We start from the raw sequence: 15,272 nt of genomic DNA, 5'->3' as shown, positions 1-15,272 counted from the left end.
CCAGATTAGAGAGCCCGGAAATAAACTCACATAAATATAGTCAGCTGATCTTTGACAAAGGGGCCAATGAAGAATGGAGAAAAGATAGTCTTTCCAATAGATGGGTGCTGGAACAGTCGGACATCTACATGCAAAAAAAATTAATCTAAACACAGACCTTGCTCTTCACAAAAATTAACTCAAAATGGAACACAGACTCTAATGTAAAATGAATAACTTTAAAACTCCTAGAAGATTACATAGGAGAAAATCTAGATGATATAAAATGGTCATGACATTTTAGACACAACACCAAAGACCCAACCCATGAAAGAAAGAATTGATAAGGCGGACTTCATTAAAATGAAAATGTTCTGCTCTCTGAAAGACACCGTCAAAAGAATGAAAAGACAAGTCACAGACTGGGAGAAAATATTGGCAAAAGACATATGTGATAAAGGACTGTTATCCAAAATATACAAAGAACTGTTAAAATTCAACAATAAGAAAACAAACGGGGCTGGCCCCATGGCTTAGCGGTTAAGTGCGCACGCTCCACTACTGGCGGCCCGGGTTCGGATCCCGGGCGTGCACTGATGCACCGCTTCTCCGGCCATGCTGAGGCCACGTCCCACATACAGCAACTAGAAGGATGTGCAACTATGACATACAACTATCTACTGGGGCTTTGGGGGGGAAAAAAAAGGAGGAGGATTGGCAGTGGATGTTAGCTCAGAGCCGGTCTTCCTCAGCAAAAAGAGGAGGATTAGCATGGATGTTAGCTCAGGGCTGATCTCCCTCACAAAAAAAAAAAAAAGAAAAGAAAAAAGAAAACAAACGGCTGTTCATTGTGGGAGCTGACAATATGGGCTCCAAGCAGATGCAGCAGATCTGCGTGTCCCTCTGCAGGGAGGCTGTGGTGCTGATGGGCAAGAACACGATGAGGCACAAGGCTCTCTGAGGGCATCTGAAAAACAACCCAGCTCTGGAGAAACTGTTGCCTCATATCCTAAGGAATGTGGGCTTTGTGTTCACCAGGAGGACCTCACTGAGATCAGGGACACGCCCCTTGTGCCAACGCCCCTTGTGAAGTCACTGTGCCTGCCCAAAACACTAGTCTGGGGCCCAAGAAGACCTCCTTCTTCCAGGCTTTAGGCATCACCACTAAAATCTCCAGAGGCACCATTGAAATCTTTGGTGATGTGCAGCCGATTAAGACTGGAGACAAAGTGGGAGCTAGTGATACCACACTGCTTAACACGCTGAACATCTCCTGCTTCTCTTTTGGGCTGATCAACCAGCAGGTGTTTGACAATGGCAGCATCTACAACCTGGAAGTGCTTGACATCACGGAAACTCTGCATTCTCGCTTCCTGGAGGGTGTCCGCAGTGTTGCCAGAGTGTGTCTGCAGATTGGTTACCCAACTCTTGCATCAGTACCCCATTCTATCATCAATGGGTACAAGCGGGTCCTGGCTTTGCCTGTGGAGACTGATCACACCTTCCCACTTACTGAAAAGGTCAAGGCCTTCTTGGCTGATCCACCTGCATTTGTGGGTGCCCCCGTGGGTGCTGCCATCACTGCTGCTCCTGCTGCCGCCACAGCCCAAGCCAAGGTTGAAGCAAAGGAAGAGTTGGAGAAGTTGGATGAGAATACGGGATTTGGTCTCTTTGACTAATCACCAAAAAGCAACCAACTCAGCCAGCTTTATTTGTGAAACAAAGAAATACAGTCTTACTTCTCTTAAAAAAAAGGAAGAAAGAAAACAACCAACCAATTAAAAATGGGCCAAAGACCTTAACAGACACCTCACCAAGGAAGATATATAGATGGCAAATAAGCATATAGAAAAGATGTTCCACATCACGTATCATCAGGGAAATGCAAATTAAAATAACGATGCGATAGCACCATACACCTATTAGAATGGCCAAAATTCAGAACCCGGACAACTCCAAATGCTGACAAGGATGTGGAGCAACAGGAACTCTCATTCATTCCTGGTGGGAATGCAAAACTGTACAGCCACTTGAAAGATATTTTGTTGGTTTATTATGAAACTAAACATCCTCACTGTATGATTCAGCAATTGCGTTTCTTGATACTTACCCAAAGGAGTTGAAACCTTCGGTCCATACAAAAACCTGCACGTGGATGTTTATAGAAGATTTTTCATAATTGCCAAAACTTGGAAGTAACTAAAATGTCCTTCAGTAGGTGAATGGATAGATAAACTGTGGTACATTTAGACAGTGGAATAGTATTCAGTGCTGAAAAGAAATGAGCTATCCAGCCAGGAAAAGACTTGGAGGAAACTTAAACGCACAATACTAAGTGAAAGAAGCCAATCTGAAAAGGCTACATACTGTAAGATTAGAGGAGAGGAAGGGATGAATAGGCAGAGCACAGAGGATTTTTAGGGCAGTGAAACTAATCTGTATGATATTGTACTGGTGGATACATTATACATTTGTCCAAACCCATAAAATGTACAATTTCAAGAACGAACCCTAACGTAAACTAAGGTCTTTGGGTGATAATGATGTGTCAATGTAGGTTGATCAATTGTAACAAATATACCACTCTGGTAGGGGATATTGATAATGTGGGACGCTGTGCACATGTAGGAGCAGGAGGTATATGGGAAGTCTCTGTGCCTTCCTCTCAATTTTGCTGCAAACCTAAAACATCTCTAAAAAAATAGTCTATTAAAAATAATCAGTTGATTTTGAAATAACTTAATACTAAGATAAGTAGAAATATCTAGATATCAAGCATGAAAGAAATAGTTATCTTTTTGCATAACTAAAAATCAAATTCTCAATAAGCATAAATGCCTAATTAATTTAATCCTTTTATAATTATTAAGAATTACATTTTAATATATATTTGTGGAGGGGAAAGTAAAAGCCATTTAGCAGAATTTATGAAGAAATTTGGACAGGATACTTCACTTTGACAAATTGTTATTTAGTAACATTTGAAGAATTCTCTCAATGTACTACACATGGACCATATTTGGTTCCATGGAAAATAATTTGTTCTTCTAACTATTCTGAAAAAGAAAAAAAAACTATGTAGAAAGGCAGGACCGAGTGTAGGTCCAGCTTTAATACATAATAACGTAAAACTATGCTTTACAACAATGCGGATGGTAGAAGTTATGTGGCATTGTTCATAGCCTTAAACAGATTGGTGGAGTTGGAAAAATACAACCTACAGAGGAAAATTAAGTAGAACAAGCAGTATATAGACCAGGAATTCTCAGCTGGTGCCACTCAGACTGGCACAGGTACTCTCCAGGCAATACAGTGTTTTCTTAACAATTAATCAGAATTTGCTCCTCCTTAATATCGATGTTCACCACAAATGACATGTGCATTTTCTGCAGACCCTGCCAGCCAGCTACTACCCACCCATGACTTGTGGCCTGCCTGCAGTAACCATGAACTCTAGGTTGTTGCCATGATCCTTAGCCTTCTCTGCCCAGTAGTTACCTTTGATGTGTCCCTCCCAGTCTAAGCTTCCTGCTAAGGATTATCTTTTGCTATCTAACTCTCCTCAATTACCTTAGCCACTTACGGTTATTATATCTCATAGTATTTGGGTAATATTATTGGTTTGGGTGCCTCTATCATTGCCGTAGCACTAAAACATATTTATTGTTTTCATCTTTTAATAGAATTTCTGAATTGTGTTTTAAAGGAATAGCAATAAAATATGTGCTCAACATACTATAGCAGTTTTAATGTCTTAAAACTTGCTGTAAATAATGAATAATTTCAGGGGAAAAAAATGTGCTGTTTCCATAATGACAGATCCAGGTTTTTGATGGGTAAGTGAAAATTGCTATAGACCAGGGGTTGGCAAACACTTTCTGTAAAGGTCCAGATAGTACCTTTTAGTACTAAATAGATAGTAAATAGGTAGTGGATAGATAGTAAATATTTAAGGCTTATGTACTATATGGTCTCTGTTGTAACTACTCTCTTCTACCTTTGTAGCCTGTCATAGACTGAGTTTCAATAAAACTTTATTTACCAAAACAGATTGTGGGTGACAGTTTGCTGACCCCTGCTACAGACAATAAGAACTAACAGCAGTTGGAGAACAAAACCCATATACATACACTATACCTGGAAGTGTAGGCAATGGATAAAGCGTATTCTAGGCAGGGGAAACTGAATGTGGCACAAGGCACAGGCATAGAACTGACCATTGGTAGAATCCCCAAACATGTCCATGTGGAGGAAGAATTCACTTAGGCCTGGGGATAATGAAATTGGAGGATGTTTACATGAATGTTGCAAGTCATGGTAGACAAATTAGTAACAGCTCTGAAAGTCTGTTTGAAGAATTTGGACATTACATTTTATAAAATTCTCATTATGCCTTTATTTCATTCCAAGCATTACCAAAGGCTATGGCATCTATTTGAAATGTCTCACTGGACAACCTTTAAATCATAACTAAAATCTCAAGAATTCAGCAACTCCAGAGATGGGAAGTAGTATATGGAAGTAGAAGCATGTGATAATTACAGTGCAACTGCTCTCACATACACTCTCATTTTATTTTTACAGCACCCCTGTAAGAATTAAACTGTATGAAATCATGCATCAGTGTCCCTTTATAAACTACAAAACATATTAAGAAATAAGATATTTATTTATGTAGTATTAAAACAACCTAATGAAATAGGGTAAGGCGTGTGTTGTAACTCCACTTTGCAGACCTGGAAACTGATACTTGAAGAGATTGACTTTCCCAGGGTCAAAAGGCCAATGGCAGAGCCAGTATTGTCGGTGCAGCGTAGTAGAAAGAGATCTAGTTCAGACGTCAAAAGAGTGAGGTTCGAGAATAACTGCAGTAGTGATTAGCCGTGTGACCTTTGGAAAATAGATCATTTACTCTTCTGAGTATTAGTCTTTTAACTTATAAATTGCAGTTGGTAGTAATAATATGACACTATATCTCAGTAGCTGTGAAAGTAAATTAAGATAATGTGTCTTCGCTCTTCCGTGCTCATTTCCTTTCTCCTCTCTCCTTAACCTTTTCATTTCTCTGCACCCAATAATCTGAGCAGGCATGTGCCCTGTCACTCTCCAGCTCTACCTCCTGGGATCTCTTAGTGTAGTCTTTATTTTTCAATTTCTACTTATATCTTAATCAGTTTCCATATTCTCTGGTTCAACATCCCAAGTGAGGAAATATGATTGGTCTGAATCAGGGAAACACACCCCCAGATGAAGACCTTAAAGCTATGTCCTTGAGCAGCCAGACTGAGGAAATAGACTGTAAGAAAGAAGGAGGAAATTGGGGCTACAAGTACTTGTAGTGGAAGCACCTACAAATCAACGTCAGTTATTGCTCTGATTCGTAGTCTAGGGTACCTTCTAGCTGCCGGACCTCGGGAAACACGAGCTGCAGTGGGAAATTACTTTCTGGGAAATTCCAATAGCTGATCTCTAATATAAGTCTCAAATGGTAAACTAGTTACTTACGAACTCCGTACTCCATTATTCAAATTTTCTACCAGTTGAGAGAAAACCACACCTTATTCTTAGACTTGTGTGGGTGTCTTGTGAGTGAAGATTTCATTTCTAATCAGTCTCTTTTGCCCTGTTGGGCAATTCCCAACACAAAATACTTTAACGACTTTAAGCTCCTTTTAGAAGATAAAAAGCCAGTATCTCAATCTGCCTTAAAATATAGGATTTCAGAGTTGGCACTTATCTTTGAGTTAATTTAGACCAACTGCCTTCTTCTATAGGTGAGGAAACAAAAGGTCCGAGGAGGTACGATGGCTGCCCCGAGGTCCAGCAGCCGGCTGGAGGCAGCGACAGCGCAGGACCTGGAGTTTGGCTCAGCTCTAATACCAACCGTAGAGCTTTGTTTTTCCAATGAGACTGTATAAATGAAATGGAGTTTTTCCACATGCAAGTTTTCCAGATAACTAAAAATGAAGCACTAGAAAATTATCAGCCATATTTGACATCTGTCCTGATGTGTGTATTTTATATTCTCCTGCCTTTAAAAACAAAGCAGAACTTCATTTTGCCTTTTAGAGATGACTCATTTTGCATTATGAACATTAATCGCTGTGTTATTGTATAAGGAAATCCTAAAAGACTATTGAAATATGAAAAGCTTGATCAATAGCGATTCTCTGTGTCTTTAGTGGAAACTCCATGGGTATTTGTTAGTGGATTTCTTCTACTTTTGCTATCATATTCTTTACTTGTTAGTCAATATTACTTTTCAATGGTTCAGCTTGTCCTCATCCTCCCTCACACCCCTATTTCTTCAGATGTGTAGTCTAAGTCTTCCTAAATCACTAAACTTGATTTTACATGAAAATGTTAGTCCTTGTGGCCTGAGAGTGACTTCAATCCTCTTTTTTAGAGCGGGGGATTGAAGTTCATGGCAACTGTTTTCCTCGGGGGCTTAAAAACAACAGTTGGAGTCTGGTTCAAATTGAAGGCTAATTCCAGATTGACATGTGCTGTAGTCTGAATGTTTACGTCCCTCCCAAAGTCATAGGTTGAAATCCTAATCCCCAGGATGATGGCATTAGGAGGTGGAGACTTTGGAAGATGATTAGGTCATGAGGGCAGAGCCCTTATGACTGGGATAAATGCCTTATAAAAGAGAATCCAGAGAGACCCTTCACCCCTTCTACCATGTGGGGAGGACACAGAGAGAAGTCGGCCGTTTGCAATCCAGAAGAGGGCCTTCTCCAGAACCTGACACGTGGGCACCTGATCTCAGACTTGCAGCCTCAAGAACTGTGAGGAATAAATGGTTGTTGTCTATGAGCTGCCTAGTCTGCGGTATATTGTTATAGCAGCCCGAATGGACTAAGACAGCATGCTACCATGACATATGTGGATTATTTTTGTTTATTAAAAAATAATGACTCAACTTTCTCTTCTCCATCCTCTTCCCTTTGCTTGCCCTTTCCCCTCCACTTCCCTTCATCTTTCCAAACAATTCAGTCCTAAAGATGTTAGGTGAGCAGATCGAGGCAGGAATCAACATAAACGGGCTGACTTACTTGAGGGGTCAGAACCCATGAGGAATAAGAAGGGCATCCACGTTGGGAAGGAGATGGTCCAGTTCGTGGTTTCAGAGTGTGAAAAGGCTGAGGAGGGCATCCATGCAGGGAAAGGGGCCTGGAGGGAGATGTCAGCTCCCAAGTGGAGTGAGGAAGATCTCTACATGGGGACGGGGCCCTGGCATGGACACTTGGAGCCCAAAAGAATGAGGATGATATGCCTGGCTGAGAACAACCTGGCATCAGGTGTGAGAGCCTGAGCTGGATGAGGAAGACTTTCAAATGGGGTAGGATGAAGGGAGGATGTTAGAGCCTGGGCCAGGTAAGGAAGGTATTACACAAGGGAAATAAATAGGGTGGAGAATCAGAGCCTGAGCAGAGTGAGAAGGGCATTGACCTGGGGAGGCAGCCCATTCAGAGATCCAGAGCCTGAGGAGAGTGTCCATACAGGGGGACAATTTGGTATGTTGTTTCAGAGCCAGAGTGGGTTGAGGAGGGAGTCCACACGGGAAGAGGCCCTAGCTTGAGGTGTCAGAGGTCAAGTGGGATAAAGAGGCCATCCATGCAAGGAAAGGTCTAGTGCAGGGTGTTAGAGCCCAAGGGAGGCGAGGAGATCATCTATGCAGGGAAAGTGACCTGGAGTGGTGTACAAGAGCCTGAGTGAGGAAGGTGCAGTGGGCAGGAAGGTAACCCAGTGCAGGGAATCAAAGCTTAAGCATGAGGTGGGGTGTAGGAACTTCCACGTTGGGGAGGGGCTGTAGCAGATTGAGCAAATAAACATGAAAAGGGAGAAAACTAGAATGAATTCTGTGTTGTTTGATTGGAATTGAAAGTATCAATTAAACACATGGATTTCAATACATATAGATGGATGTGGAAATTAAAGCAGTTGTAAACGTGTGTATGTATGTTTATACATATGTGTGTATGTATGTGTGTGCATATACATACACACATATGTATACATACATATATTCCCTACCTCTAACCACTGATAAGGCCTTGGAGTAGTGACCACCCCCGTTCCCATCCCCAGTAGCAACAGGCACACCAAACACCGAGATCATAGCTTATACATCAGTCTCCACTCAAAGGAACAAGGGATCCTTGAAGAAATGACTGATTTCAGGGATAGGGTCAACAAAGTACAAGACAAGCCTGGGTATCTTATGCCTCCAAACAAGGAAATGCCTTGTGAATGAATGAATGGGACATATCAAAACCACACCAGCATCAGCTTGAAAGGGCTCCTACCAGCCCAATCTACAACCACTGAGCATGGCAGTAAGTAATTGTAGTAAAAACTATAATACATTGAATAAAATAGAAAATCATGGATTCAAGATAGATGGATAGGCAGATACATAGATAGATACATAGATAGATGATAGATAGAGAAAGAAAGAGAGAAAGAGGGAAGGAAGGAAGGGAAGAAGGAAGGAAGGAAGGAAGGAAGGGAGGAAGGAAGGAAATAGAAAATTTGGTGAGAAATAGAATAAGGAACAAAGTTTCAAAACACCTCTACACAAAACACTTATTAATTACAAAAAGAAGAGGAATAACTTCACAGTGGAGAGTCTTGGCAGACTATGCCTTAATCAAGTGATCCAAGCTAACAGCACCAATAATGGGACAAGCTGAAATCATGAGCCACTGATGGAATGCAATGAGAAGAACAAGGCATCGTTTCCATAACATGTATTCCTTCCAAAGATGCCAAATCTGAATGTAATTATGCAGAAACATCAGACAAATTCAAACTGAGAGGTATTTTACAAAATAAGTGGTCTAAAATCTTGAGAAGTGTCAAGGTTGTGAAATTCAAAGAGAGGCTGATGGATTATTTCATGAGAATGAAAAAGACATGGCAACTGAATGCAATGCGTGATCCTGAACTGGATCCTTTTGCAATAAAGAATATTATTGGGGGGCTGGCACAGTGGCACAGTGGTTAAATTCAGCATGCTCCACTTTGGCAGCCTGGGGTTCACGGGTTCAGATCCCAGGCGTGGACCTACACCCCTCATCAAGCCATGCTGTGGCCATGTCCCACATACAAAATAGAGGGAGAGGGGCACAGACATTAGCTCAGGGCCACTCTTCCTCAAGCAAAAAGAGGAGGATTGGCAACAGGTGTTAGCTCAGGGCCAGTATTCCTCACACACACACAATAATAAAATAAAAATAAATAAAAATTTTTAAAAAATTATTGGGACAAATGGAGAAACTTAAATAGGGTCTCTGGCTGGACTTGAGGTGGATTTGATGTAGTAACGTAGAAATGGTGATTTCCTGATTTTGATGGTTATGCTGTGGTTATATAGGAGGATGTCCTTGTTCGTAAAGAATATACTCCAAAGTGTTTGGCGGTGATGGGTATCGGGTCAGCTGCTTACTGTCTAGTAGTTTAGGGAAAAAAGTTCTTCATATTGTACTTTTAACTTTTCTGTATGTTTGAGATTTTAAAATTAAAAAAAAGTATATGTGTGTTTTAATACTTACCTCTTTCATGACTTAAATGTTACCTTCTCAGTGAGGAATTCCCTGACAATCCCTTTAAAACTGCAGCACCCGCTCAGCACTCCTCATCCTCCCATCCTGATTTGTTTTCTTCATAGCGCTTATCCTCAACCATTCAATATAATTTACTGATTTTTCCCTCTGAGTCCTCACCCCTCCCTCCCATTCCTAGAACGTAAGTCCTTGAAGGCAGGACTGACTCTGTGTTTGCTCGCTGCTGTAAACCAGTGTCTAGAACAGTGGCTGGTACATGACAAATATTCAATAAATGTTAAGTTACTGAATAGAGTTTGTTGTTCAGGGACAGATTCTATTTTTGCTCTATGAATTAATGGGTCTTCGATCATCAAAAACCCAGAAGGCTTTTTGTTCCATTAAGTTTAGTTCTCAGTGTATTAACTAAGGTAGGAGGTTAAGGATCCTTAACACTCAATTAATTCCCTCATCCCAGCTTCTAATTAAAACTAAAATTCCAAAAGTAAACATAATGTGTAGATATCAACAAAGCAATAAAACAGATCTCACAAGTTGGTAATAAAATATATTGTCATATCTCACATATTAACATGTGGTTCATTTAAAATCATCCATATCTTATACATGAATGGATGAATGGATAAAGAAAATGTAATATGAATGGATAAAGAAAATGTAATATATACATAGGATGGAATATTACTCAGCCTTAAAAAAAAAAAGGAAATTCCACCATTTGCAACAACGTGGATGAACCTGGAGGACATTATGCTAAGTGAAATTACCCAGTCACAGAAGGACAAATACTGCATGATTCCACTTATATGAGGTATCTAAAATAGTCAGACTCATAGAAGCAGAGAGCAGAGCAGTGATTGCCAGAGAATAAACAGCTATAAAGTTTCAGTTATGCAAGATGAATAAGTAAAAGTTCTAGAGATCTGGTGTACAACATTGTGCTATGGTTAACAATATGGTACTGTACACTTAAAATCTGTTAAGAGGGTAGATCTCATGTTAAGAGTTCTTACCACAATAAAATAAAAATTAATGTTAAAAATATAACACATGCCTTGCTCATGTTCAGATTTTGCCACATAGTTGATGATATATACTACTTCCTGAATATTAATTATTTATTCATTTTTCCACAGACCACTCTTCATTAAATCAAAATTTTGCCTTTCTAATATATATGAATTTCACTTGTATTGAAAATGGCTGTTGAATATATTATTGAGTCATAGAAATTTAGTACTATTATGCATATTTAAGTCTATTTTGAGTAAAGTTGTTCCCAAAATTGTCACTTAATTACAAATTACCATCAATAATTTATGGCAACTTTAAACCTTATTGGTGAGTAGATATGTTTGTTTGTTTGTTTTTGGTGAGGAAGATTAGCCCTGAGCTAACATCTGTTGCTAATCCTCCTCTTTTTGCTGAGAAAGATTAGCCCTGGGCTAACATCCATGCCCATCTTCCTTTGCCTTATATGTGGGACACCTGCCACAGCATGGCTTGATAAGTGGTGCGTAGGTCCGCACCCAGGATCTGAACCTGTGAACCCCAGGCTGCGGAAGCAGAGCTCGTGAACTTAACCACTACAGCACCAGGCTGGCCCCTAGATATGTATTTTTAATTCACTATCTCAAATATCTGTGACATTTTGAAATTTCTGCATTTCCCTCCATCATATAAGTCTAACAGCAGAGATTTGGCTTTGTTTCTCATACCCTAGAAGTATAGTTCTTTGTTTAGAAATAGGGCTACAGGGGTCCAGCCTGGTGGTGTAGTGGTTAAGTATGCCCGCTCCACTTCAGCGGCCCAGGGTTCAAAGATTCGGATCCTGGTGCAGACCTATGCACAGCTTGTTAAGCCATGCTGAGGCAGCGTCCCATATAAAGTAGAGGAAGACGGGCATGGATGTTAGCCCAGGGCCAGTCTTCCTCAGCAAAAAGTGGAGGATTGGCATGGATGTTGGCTCAGGGCTGATCTTCCTCACAAAAAAAAAAAAAAAAAAAAAAAGAAATAGGGCTACTTGTTGGCAACATCACATATCTACAAGACACTCTGAAACCAAGGCAATGCAATAGTTTCTTGCATAGTGAAGGGCAAAAATTGAAAGATGTTTGAAGGACATTTCAGATAGGGGAAGCAATGTGAACAAAAGCAGGCGATCAAGGAAAATATGGGGAAAACACACATTTCTGGGTAACTGAGGGACAGAAATGGGAGAGAAAATTTTCACTATATACCTTTTTTTAACCTTTTAAATGTTTTTGTTGTTGTTGTTGTTTTGTTTGTTTTTTTGTGAGGAAGACTGGCCCTGAGCTAACATCTATTGCCAATCCTCCTCCTTTTTCTCCCCAAAGCCCCAGTAGATAGTTGTATGTCATAGCTGCACATCCTTCCAGTTGCTGTGTGTGGGACGCAGCCTCAGCATGGCCATAGAAGCGGTGCATTGGTGTGCGCCCGGGATCTGAACCCGGGCCACCAGTAGTGGAGCGCGCTCACTCAACCGCTAGCCACGGGGCCGGCTCTTAAATGTTGAAATATGTAAAAGTTTAACCTTTTCAAAAATAAATAGATAGATAAATAAATAATTTTTTTTAAAGTGGAAAAAGATCAATCTGGATTGAAGGACAATTAAGAATAGTGAAAAGGGAGGATGAGGAAATGTGGAAGAGCCAGTTGATAAAGGTATTGGAAGTGCTAGCAGTATCCATGGGAATATACGTAATCTGGTCTCTCTATTATTTCACCTGAAAAGACAGAACAACAGTGTAAAGAAAGTCTAAAGTCACTGTAGTGGAATGAGGCTTAGCAGGCAGAGTCAAGAACCCGCGTGGAACTCTGCGTTCGTTGAGCTGATCTCATCCTTCTACTGATGGAAATACCTAGAGACAGATGAAATGTGGGGTTTTTTTGTTGTTTTGTTTTTTTTTTAATTTTTTGTTTATTGCAGTGACATTGGTTTATAACATTGTAAAAATTTCAGGTGTACATCATTGTACTTCTATTTCTGCATAGATTACATCATGTTCACCACCAAAATACTAATTACAACCCATCACCACACACATGTACCGAATTATCCCTTTCACCCTCCTCCCTCCCCCCTTCCCCTCTGCTAACCACCAATCCAATCTCTGTCCCTATGTGTTTGTTTATTGTTGTTATTATCTACTACTTAATGAAGGAAATCATACGGTATTTGACCTTCTCCCTCTGACTTATTTCACTTTGCATTATACCCTCAATGTCCATCCATGTTGTCACAAATGGCTGGATTTCATCGTTTCTTATGGCTGAGTAGTATTCCATTGTGTATATATACCACATCTTCTTTATCCGTTCGTCCCTTGATGGGCACTTAGGTTGCTTCCAAGTCTTGGCTATTGTGAATAATGCTGCAATGAACACAGGGGTGCATGTACCTTTGCAAATTGGTGTTTTCAAGTTCTTTGGATAAATACCCAACAGTGGAATAGCTGGATCATATGGTAGTTCTATCCTTGATTTTTTGAGGAATCTCTATACTGTTTTCCATAGTGGCTGCACCAGTTTGCACTCCCACCAGCAGTGTATGAGAGTTCCCTTCTCTCCACATCCTCTCCAACACTTATTGTTTCCTGTCTTGTTAATTATAGCCATTCTGACGGGCGTGAGGTGATATCTCATTGTAGTTTTGATTTGCATTTCCCTGACAGTTAGTGATTTTGAACATCTTTTCATGTGTCTGTTGGCCATCTGTATATCTTCTTTGGAGAAATGTCTGTTCAGGTCTTTTGCCCATTTTTTAATTGGGTTGTTAGTTTTTTTGTTGTTGAGATGCTATCCAGTTTTCCCAACACCATTTGTTGAAGAGACTTTCTTTTCCCCATTGTATGTTCTTGGCTCTTTTGTCAAAGATTAGCTGTCCATAGACGTGTGGGTTTATTTCTGGGCTTTCGATTCTATTCCATTGATCTGTGTGTCTGTTTTTGTGCCAGTACCATGCTGTTTTGGTTACTATAGCTTTGTAGTATATTTTGAAATCAGGGAGGGAGTGTGATACCTCCAGCTTTGTTCTTTTTTCTCAGGATTCCTTTAGCTATTCGGGGTCTTTTGTTGTTCCATATAAATTTTAGGATTCTTTGTTCTATTTCTGTGAAAAATGTTGTTGGAACTTTGATAGGGATTGCATTGAATCTATAGATGTCTTTAGGAAGTATGGACATCTTAACTATGTTAATTCTTCCAATCCAAAATGAAAGTAGACCCTTACCTTACACCATACACAAAAATTAACTCCAAATGGATTAAAGACTTGAATGTAAGACCTGAAACTATGAAACTTCTAGAAGAAAACATAGGCAATACGCTCTTCAACATCGGTCTTAGCAACATCTTTTCAAACACCACATCTGACCGGGCAAGAGAAACAATAGAAAAAGAAATGTGGTTTTTAATGCTGTTTATTAGGAAAAAAATTTTTTTTGTGTTCGTTTTCAAAGTACTTTGTAGCCCTCAAGTCATTAATTACTTCAAAGAGATGTTCACGTTCTTTCCTGTGGCCTCTTTTTCTGAGAAAAGGATAGGGGAAAAGGTTACATTTTCTTCAGTTCTCTTCTCATGACTCACAATTATATCGTAAGAAAAACTTTTCATTAATGCAGGATGTATAAGCGCCTTAAACAAGTCAGAGAAAACCTGCCTTCAAGGCCCTAACAACACTGTGCATTATCTGCAAAATGAAATTATAAATTCCTGAAAACAATCTTAAGTCACAATTAATGTTGCCTGTTGCTCCTCAGGATGGTACTAAATTTACCTATAAATTTTTGAAGAGGTGGAACTGTTTTAGGTGCTGAAATAAAAGAAACACACCAGAAGACTTGCTATATTAAATATAAGGCATAAAACTGTAAAACTGAGGTAATTATCTGTATTATGAAATTATTCTTTACTCTGGTATCTTTTAATGGAAATTTTCAATGTGTTTATTTGATTTATTTTTAAAAATCAATTTAGATAATTTTTCAATTTGTAAAGTGGAAATAGTCACGAAATATTGCCAGTATTGATTCTTCATGCTAATAATGTGTTATCTTGGCATGATGCTTTAGAGTGAAAACTACCTCCCTGCGGCTCCTGCAGTCTTGACACCAGCCTGTCAGCATTCCCATTTTGCCCCAGAGAAGTGTAAGTGTACTCACAGAGGTTGATTTGACCAATGTCTCTTAGCTGGGAAGGATTAATGTCAAATTCATGTTGTCTGAATTCAGTTTTCCTCTGTTTTCCACTACTGCCTCATTACTCCTTATCTTTCGTGGTCCATGTTGGTACCCTGTGAACTCGTGTACAAGTTCCATGCATGTTATTTTGGTATAGCCAAAGCAAAACAAAATCAACAACAAAAACATATAGATAAACTTATCTGTTAAAGACAGCTAAGCACAACTTCAAACAATAAAGTATTCTATATATGATGAAACCAGAGTGGCTGAAAGCCAGCCTGGTTCATTCAAATCAGATATTGGGGTTGCCTTTTATAAAAATGTTTTTTTAAAAGGGCAAACTATGATGCAAAACATAGTTTTGGCCCCAAACAATGGGCAAACTGCATGACTACAAGCAGGTTACAATTTTTTTCCTCCCCTACACAAAGATACCATTTCTAGCAGTTTCATCACCTTTTTAAAAAAATTTTTGAAGGGCCGGCCCCGTGCCGTCGCAGTTAAGTGCACACGCTCT

General features: G+C 39.7%; 1 pseudogene; it reads left to right on the top strand.

The window, feature by feature from the left end:
• Nucleotides 1-221: 221 nt before the first annotated feature.
• LOC131409270 (large ribosomal subunit protein uL10-like) lies at nucleotides 222-1,664 on the top strand (annotated as a pseudogene).
• The last annotated feature ends 13,608 nt before the right edge of the window (nucleotides 1,665-15,272 follow it).

This window comes from Diceros bicornis, chromosome 8 (genome assembly GCF_020826845.1).
Source record: "Diceros bicornis minor isolate mBicDic1 chromosome 8, mDicBic1.mat.cur, whole genome shotgun sequence".
Taxonomy (NCBI): Eukaryota; Metazoa; Chordata; class Mammalia; order Perissodactyla; family Rhinocerotidae; genus Diceros; species Diceros bicornis.
The sequence above is the reverse complement of the archived record's forward strand: the minus strand, read 5'-3'. Positions and strand labels throughout refer to the sequence as shown.